Source organism: Gossypium arboreum, chromosome 13, assembly GCF_025698485.1.
Source record: "Gossypium arboreum isolate Shixiya-1 chromosome 13, ASM2569848v2, whole genome shotgun sequence".
Classification (NCBI taxonomy): Eukaryota; Viridiplantae; Streptophyta; class Magnoliopsida; order Malvales; family Malvaceae; genus Gossypium; species Gossypium arboreum.
The window spans coordinates 104,922,954-104,930,766 of NC_069082.1; the positions used below are offsets into that span (position 1 = coordinate 104,922,954).

The 7,813-nt window shown below is 32.7% G+C and overlaps 1 long non-coding RNA gene across 1 annotated transcript; it reads left to right on the plus strand.

Moving 5' to 3' along the window:
• The first annotated feature begins 4,093 nt into the window (after nt 1-4,093).
• Nucleotides 4,094-6,534, plus strand: LOC128286873 (uncharacterized). The gene is made up of 2 exons (XR_008277537.1): nt 4,094-4,335; nt 4,479-6,534. It is a non-coding gene; the product is annotated as an uncharacterized LOC128286873 (long non-coding RNA).
• Nucleotides 6,535-7,813: the final 1,279 nt, after the last annotated feature.

Genomic DNA, 7,813 nt, shown 5'->3' on the forward strand with positions numbered 1-7,813 from the left:
AAATTTACCAAATTGTTCGTTCGTGTGGTCTCTTTTTATCACGTTAGAATATGGCACTTGAGGTTTATATTATGTAGCCACCGGCTTTTGCTCTTTCTGGCTTGCCTCAACCTTTCTGTTACTTACCATCATTTCTTGCCTCGGTTTTGGCTCAGATTCAACTAACCCTTCTTCATTTAGAACAGTAATTACATAAAGATGCCCCTTTGGGTTAGTTTCAGTATTGTTAGGTAAACTACCTTGTGGTCTTTCAAAAATTAGCTCAGCAAGCTGACCTATTTGGTTCTCAAATCCTTGAATTGATGCTTGTTGATTTTTAAGTGTAGCTTCAGTGTTTTGAAAACGCATTTCTGACACCAAGATGAACTTCGTTAACATCTCCTCAAGGTTCGACTTTTTCTTACTGATACAGTTGTTGTTGGAAGCCTAGAGGGGCTTGTGCTCTCTGATTTCCTTGACCACCCCAGGAGAAATTGAGATGATTTCTCCAACCTACATTATAGTGATTACCATAAGGGTTATTTTGAGGCCTAGAATTGTTACCTATGTAAATTATTTGTTCGTTCTCTGTGCTAAGAGTGAAGGGTAAGCATTCTGGATTGTTCATTCCACCTCCATTTGTATCGTATTACATCACGGGGTGTACCTGCGTAGAAACATAAAACCATTAATTTTCTTATTTAATTGTTCTAGCTGATTTGATAACATGGTGATTGCATCTCGGTTGAAAAATCGGCTTCTTTCCTCGTCTTTGTTTTCATGACTTGCCACTGATAATAATTAAGTGTTATCTCCTCAATAAAAGAACCTACCAGAAGCAAACAAAAGAAAAATTAGAATGTAAAAATTAAACTAAAAACAAAAACAAAATAAAAATAAATGGCTAAATTAATAAAAATAAAGTGTTCCTAATATTTTATTCCTCGACAATGGCGCCAAAAACTTGATGGCCACTAAACTAACGATAATTACGATAAAGACAAGTGCACCCATCGAACAATAGTATAGCTATGGTTAGTAGGAATATCGTATCCACAGGGACTAAAAGTACTAGTAATTATCATTTTTCTATTATTTAGCCGATTTAATTGAAGTGATTTTTTAATCTAAATTTACTAATCTAATTTATCTAAGAACGTAATGAGAGAATAAAATAGGAAAATACGAAGATAACCAATGAGATAGACAATACCGGAAATATTCCACCTAGACTTCACCTATTATTATGAACTTGAATTAAACGATTTATTCACGTGTTACTTGATCCTATAAATCCCTAAATTATGTTAATATCTCTTTTGAGAGTAAGAACAACTGACTCTAGGTTGATTAATTGAAATCTCTTTCGAATTAAAATCTTTATTGTCGCATTAACTCGATCTATTAATCCCCGTATTAGATTTTACTCTAATTCGGTAGATTTATGTCGTCCTATTTCTAGGGTTGCATGCAACTCCACTCAATTATACTAGATTTACTCTTAAACATAGACTTTTGCTCCACCAACGTAAGCACATTAAACATGAATTAATATTCTGAAAATATTAAAACAAGAAATAAGCATACATAATTGAGAACAAGAATCAAGTATTTATCATGTAAATCAGAAATCAAATAATAAGATTCATCATAGGTTTCATCTTCCCTAGGTATCTAAGGAATTTAATTCATAATCCTGAACAGAAACATCTCAGAATTAAGATAACCACAAGACATAAAGAAACTCAATAACACTTCAAAAGAGATTAAATGGAGATTTTCGATCTTGAGGGAGATCTACTTCTGAGTTGATTCTGATGGCGTTCTTCGAGTGCTTTCTTTGATCTTCTCTGAGTGCCCTCTTAGGCCATCTTCTAACTGGTATTTATAGACTTTAGAATGCTCAAAAAACCTAAAAATTGGGTTTTTTTGTGTATTTTAGAAGTAGGTTTCGAAATCAACATGGGTATGTGCCCAGGCCATGTGGAAATGCCCAGGCCATGTGAATCCTAAAAATAGCCCTTTTTGTCTAATTTTGGCTTTTTTTTGCTCCTTTCACTCCCAAAGGCTCTCTTAATTATAGAAACATGAATTAAATGATTAGAAGCATCAAATTCAGTAATTTACAAAATTAATCATCCAAAAACGAATTAAAAATGAGATTAAAATATGTTATTTTTACAGCTTATCTAAAACACAATGATTTTTTTACCTTTTTTCCCCTTTTTATAATGGCCACAGATGGGTAATTAATGCTTTTATATTCTTTTCAAGGTTTTATTTTTTACTACTTCGATGTGTTGTGAATTGGGATTCAACTTAGAATTGATTATAGAGAAAAATGGTAATTAAATATTGGATAAAGTACAACAACTTTTATCTCAATAATAAAATAGTAATTCAACTTTTAATTCAGTCACTCAACTTTTAAAAAATAACAAATCAATTCTACTAACCATTTTCCGTTACAGACGTAACGGAAAGGTGACCTGTCATTTAACTGGCCATGTTGGAGTCCTTGCTACCATTAACTAGCCACGTTGAAGGGTTTGCTGTCATTTAAACAATCTCCTTTAAGAACCCTAGCTAGGTAGTAGAAGAAGAAGAAGAGAAGCCAATTTCCTGATATGAAAGGTCGTTTGATTATACCAAAAAGGTGAAAAAAATAGTACTAAATATTAACCATTAGAGATTGAAGAACAAAGAGAAGCATTTACATCTATATCACCAGCAAGCCTGTCATTTTGTACACCAAAAGAATCTGCTAAAAAAACATGTAAAAGAAGCCAAAAGAATCTGCTAAAAAAACATGTAAGAGAAGTCAGGACGCATAAATAGAGAGTAAAAAAGAAAAAATAGATACACCTAATCGAAACCCAAAAAAGGAAAAAGAAGAGGTTACAGAGATGAGATAAAGCAAAATAAAAGCTAAAGAAGTGATGAGCTAGTAAGAAGGTACAAGAAATAAGAGAAAGTAACAGGAAGGAAAAAAGTTTAGGCCTTCTTCTCCTATAATAACTAGGGTTTGTCCACACGAAAAAAATGGTCTCGGCCTCTTCATCTCTACCCTTTTTCAACTGGTTGTAACGACTCAACCAAAAAACAGAGAGAGGAAATCTATAAAGCCCCCAATTCCCAATTCCTAATAGAACCTAACCCTAGATCTAGAAATCGTTAAGAAAATCTATAAAATTGAGGCTGACTCATAGATGAAACATCGTTAAGAAAATCTATAAAATCGTTAAAGAAATTTACAGATCAATCGGAAGTTCTTCTTCAACGGTTAAGCGACGGGAAGTTGGGAGGGGCTGAATAAATGGTGAGGCAAGAAAAGTTTGGATCTTTGATGTTTTTTTTTTGTTACAACATCTGCATTTCTTCTCTTATTCTTGTTCTTTTCTTTTTTTACTATTTTGTTTGGTTATTAACTAGGGTTTCCACCATAACAAGTTAATTGGCCACATCACTTGTTTCGTTAGGCCTGTAACAGAAAATGTTAGTGGGTGACTGATTTGTTACTTTTCGATAACATTAGTGACTGATTTATTATTTTTTGAAAATTGATTGATTTGAAAGTTGAGTGATTGTTTTATTATTGACATCAAAATGGAGTGACTATTGATATAGTTTACCCTTGAATATTTTATAATTTCTACGGGTTTCAAATGTATTGACGTAAGATTTAAAGTTCAATCCATGTCTTTACAAGTTTTTTTCTCCTTCCCCATTATGATATTCATACTCTAATAAAATCAAATAGAATAGAGCTGATAAACCTTGCGAGTCATCTTTTTTCCGCTCGTTCTCCTACATGCCATTTTCTGATCGTTTTATTATAAAACATGATTGTTTTTAGTATAATTATTATTAAAGAAGAAGTCAGCTAAGGCATGCTTTGAAATTACTCGTTTAATGTCGGAAAGTAAATAATATAAAGTAAGAAATTGAGGTGTGATGTTGATGTTGGGGACTCACTTTGACTATTTAATTCCATAATCTTTGTCGTCTTACCACCAACCACGTTTATTTTATGATTATTTTCTTTTTGCCTCCTGTCGTTTTTCAAATGGGCGTATAAAATCAAACTCTTACAGGAATTCCATTTCGCACATTCAACTATCTCAAATCTCAACAAAATAGTACTAGGTTGTATGCAGAGATCATGATTCGATGAGTCTCTAGCCCAAGAGCCTAATCCTTAGGCAGGACAAAAGGAAGGACAAATGCTCGATCCTATCCATCCGGCTTATTGGGAGTCGTTTTCATTCCTCTCACCTCTCCAGATTTTTTCCAATCCATTGTTCTTCGTTTTAAGAACGAAAGTCAATGTCAATGATTTTTTGTGTTGTGTCTTGCGTATGCTCTAATCTCAGATATTTTTTTAATTCTAGCATACAATAGCTAGTTTAGCTGCTTTCTTCGCATGATAAAACCTTAATCATCATGAATTGAATTTATATGGGCATACTGAACTGTTCTCCTTTGGGTATCCTCTGCAGGGGAAAGAACTAAGATGGAAGGACGGACGATCGACAGGAAATATAGTGACTGCCCTATCCCTCCCTTGATGGACCCCTCTAATTTGGTCAATTTGAATCTTGTGAAACTTAGGCAGGGGAACATGGTAAAGTATCCATTTTTAGAATGTTCATCCTTTCAGCCTCAACAATTGCCTCTTACCTGCCTCTGTTTTCCCCACCCCATCAATCAAGAGGCCAATACCAACATCATCTTTTTTCTGCTGAAGGGAAATCACAATTTACTTTGAATCTTGCGTTGGAGCCTACCATGTCATTACTACTAGCTAGCTTCCATGTTTTCCCCATCCCATCAATCAAGACGCCAATACCAACATCATTTTTTTTGTGCTGAAGGGACATCACAATTTACTTTCACTGAATCTTGCGTTGGAGCCTACCTTTTCATTACTACTAGCTAACTTCCATGTTTTCCCCACCCCATCAATCAAGAGGCCAATACCAACATCATTTTTTCTCTGCTGAAGGGACATCACAATTTACTTTCACTGAATCTTGCGTTGGAGCCTACCATGTCATTACTACTAGCTAACTTCCATGTTTTCCCCACCCCATCAATCAAGAGGCCAATACCAACATCATTTTTTTTGTGCTGAAGGGACATCACAATTTACTTTCACTGAATCTTGCGTTGGAGCCTACCATGTCATTACTACTAGCTAACTTCCAATTTTCACTGCTTCAAGACAATTCCAAACACTCAATCTTTGCATGATTAATCATCATTCTTACCAATGCCTCAGGCCGTGACCTCTTTCATTGGAAAATTTCTCTTATACCTTTCCTTGTATGTAGTCCATCATAGATGAGCACTAGAAATTATTAATCTGATCTTACCCTCCTCATTTAACCCGATACATGAAGAAATTATTTAGCCAATTACATGGCGTCATATGTTAAGCACGAGTCGCCGTCTGTCACATATGTTGACACCATATCTATATCATTAGTATTTTTAATTGATTTAAATAATAAAAATTCATATTATCACAAGTTAATTAAACCAATCATGTGATAACAAATTATTATTTTATCTCTAACTAAATTAAATTAAATTAACATAATATAAATAATAAATTTAAACTTTATGGATCACTATATGAAGATATTATAATATTTTAGTAGAACTCACTTTTATTTGATGATCGAACACTATAAAAGGAGTCACTTGCAAGTCATTCAATACATTCACAAGTTCAAAAATCTCGAAGTTTATACATCCTCTAAGGAGAAGATTTTGAAGATTGAAGTTTGTTAGACATTTTAACTATCCAATACATTCATGTTATACTGTCTATTCGAACATCTCTTTGGACAGTAACTTGGGAAAACCTATTTTTTTCCTTGTTCGAACAACAATTGAGACAATAAGTTAGAAAAACACTTCTAACGTGATGTTGGGATAATTAATATGCAGTAAGTTTGTTGGTATTTTTTACTTGGTTCATCAGGTTAGTTTTTCATGAGCAAATGATTCTTGGATTGAAGCTACAATTATTTTTCTCTTGGATGGTGGATTTAATTTTAAATGGAAGAAGAGAAGAGAGGTTGATTAAATGCAAACATTATCCTTATTTTTATCGTTTGACTTATCTTGGAGGTTAAGCTGATTTGAATTTGTTTGGATATGAAGTAATTTATCGGATTATTATTATAGATAACTCAAGCGATAAATTAAACTTTTAACTAAGAGTTTTAAGCTTATCAAAAACCTATTGAAGAGCTATTGTATCAACCTAAAAATAGGCTGCTAGTTGTCGCTTATTATGTGTGATTTTAGATTTTTTATTTTCTTTGAGGTTTCTTTCTATTTTTTTTTTTTATACTTTTGTAGGCATTTTATTGGAGAGTAAATTTTGATTGTAAGTGAGGTTATTTTGAGGTGAGTGATTGTAACAATTGAATTTATTATTGTTGGAAAAATCTAGTTTGAAAATAATTTTCTTACACAGCAGAAAACTAAAATTTTGAAAACGACTCCATTTGTGATATTTATAGCATTAAACCGTAACCAAAATCGTACCTGTGTTTTTGGATTAAGCTAATCATTGATATTTTTCAGTTTTCAACCAAACGATCTTCTTTACTTTTCTCGTACTACAAACTGCTTCGAGTGTGGGCTCGAACCAATTGAACCAAAACACTGAACTTGAAAAAGTTTTCTTTTTTGGGTGAAAACAAAAATTCTTTCTTGTTTAAGAAACTAGTAAAATTTTTATTCCGGAAAAATATATTTAAAAGATAAGAATAAATTCTCTCTATATTTCTGTAGAATAACAATCTCTCAAAAGTTGTTTTAGTAGCTATATTGGTGTCATCTATTTATTAGAAGAGAAGGTAGAACCCTTTTACTGTTGGAGATATTTATTTTAAATAGAAAAAAAATCCTATTTAGATTAAGAGAGGGGTGAACGACTCACCCTTGTATTTTTACTAGGGCTGTCGCCACCTTCATGTTACATGACGGGTTTTGGGTCTCTTTCACATCGAGTTCAATTATAAGTACTTCCTGAGCCTTTTTGACTCAGTACTCTATAATGTGATCCAACCTGATTTAGTTTTTCTATTTCCCAAAATAAAATTCAATATTTACATATCAAATATTTTTCCCAATTACACTCTGGTAAAATTTTGACAAATTTACCCTTGGTAAAATTTTAACTATTCTATCCCCGGTAAAATTTCAAGAAAATTCGTTCAATATGTTATAACTCAACATGTTCACTATGACTGAATGATTTATTTTCATTTTTGGGCTTCAAAACATTCCAAAAACATAAACTCATTCTTCTATCATTTTTTAATTAATCCTATATAGGATTGCAAATTTTCATTTTCATTTTCATTTCTATTTTTAGAAACCTACAATCTTTTCCAAATGATTCCATTTCTCCATTTCGGAGAAACCCATAACCATTGCTGAATGTTTCTCATTTCTCTTTTTCAATTTATTTTGTTCATTTTTACTCAAACACGCAATTCATTTATGGTTTCAACAAGTTAGCGAAGGGACCGATTGGACATATGTAGTTGAGACTCAAATGATTTATAATTAAGTTTCGACTTTTCTGCTGTTAATTATAAACTCATTTAGTCATAAAGTCATTCCACTATAGTATCATGACTGAGCTCTCCCCAACGACATACCATTACGAAAGTAGTTACTCAATGTTCGTCCAATGACCTTATCATAAGTGTGTTACCCTTAGAGGATATCCTTGATCTCTTTGGGATAATATTCATTCTCCCAATATGATTCTATTTTATCTCATGGTAACCGTTACATCTTTCTTCAT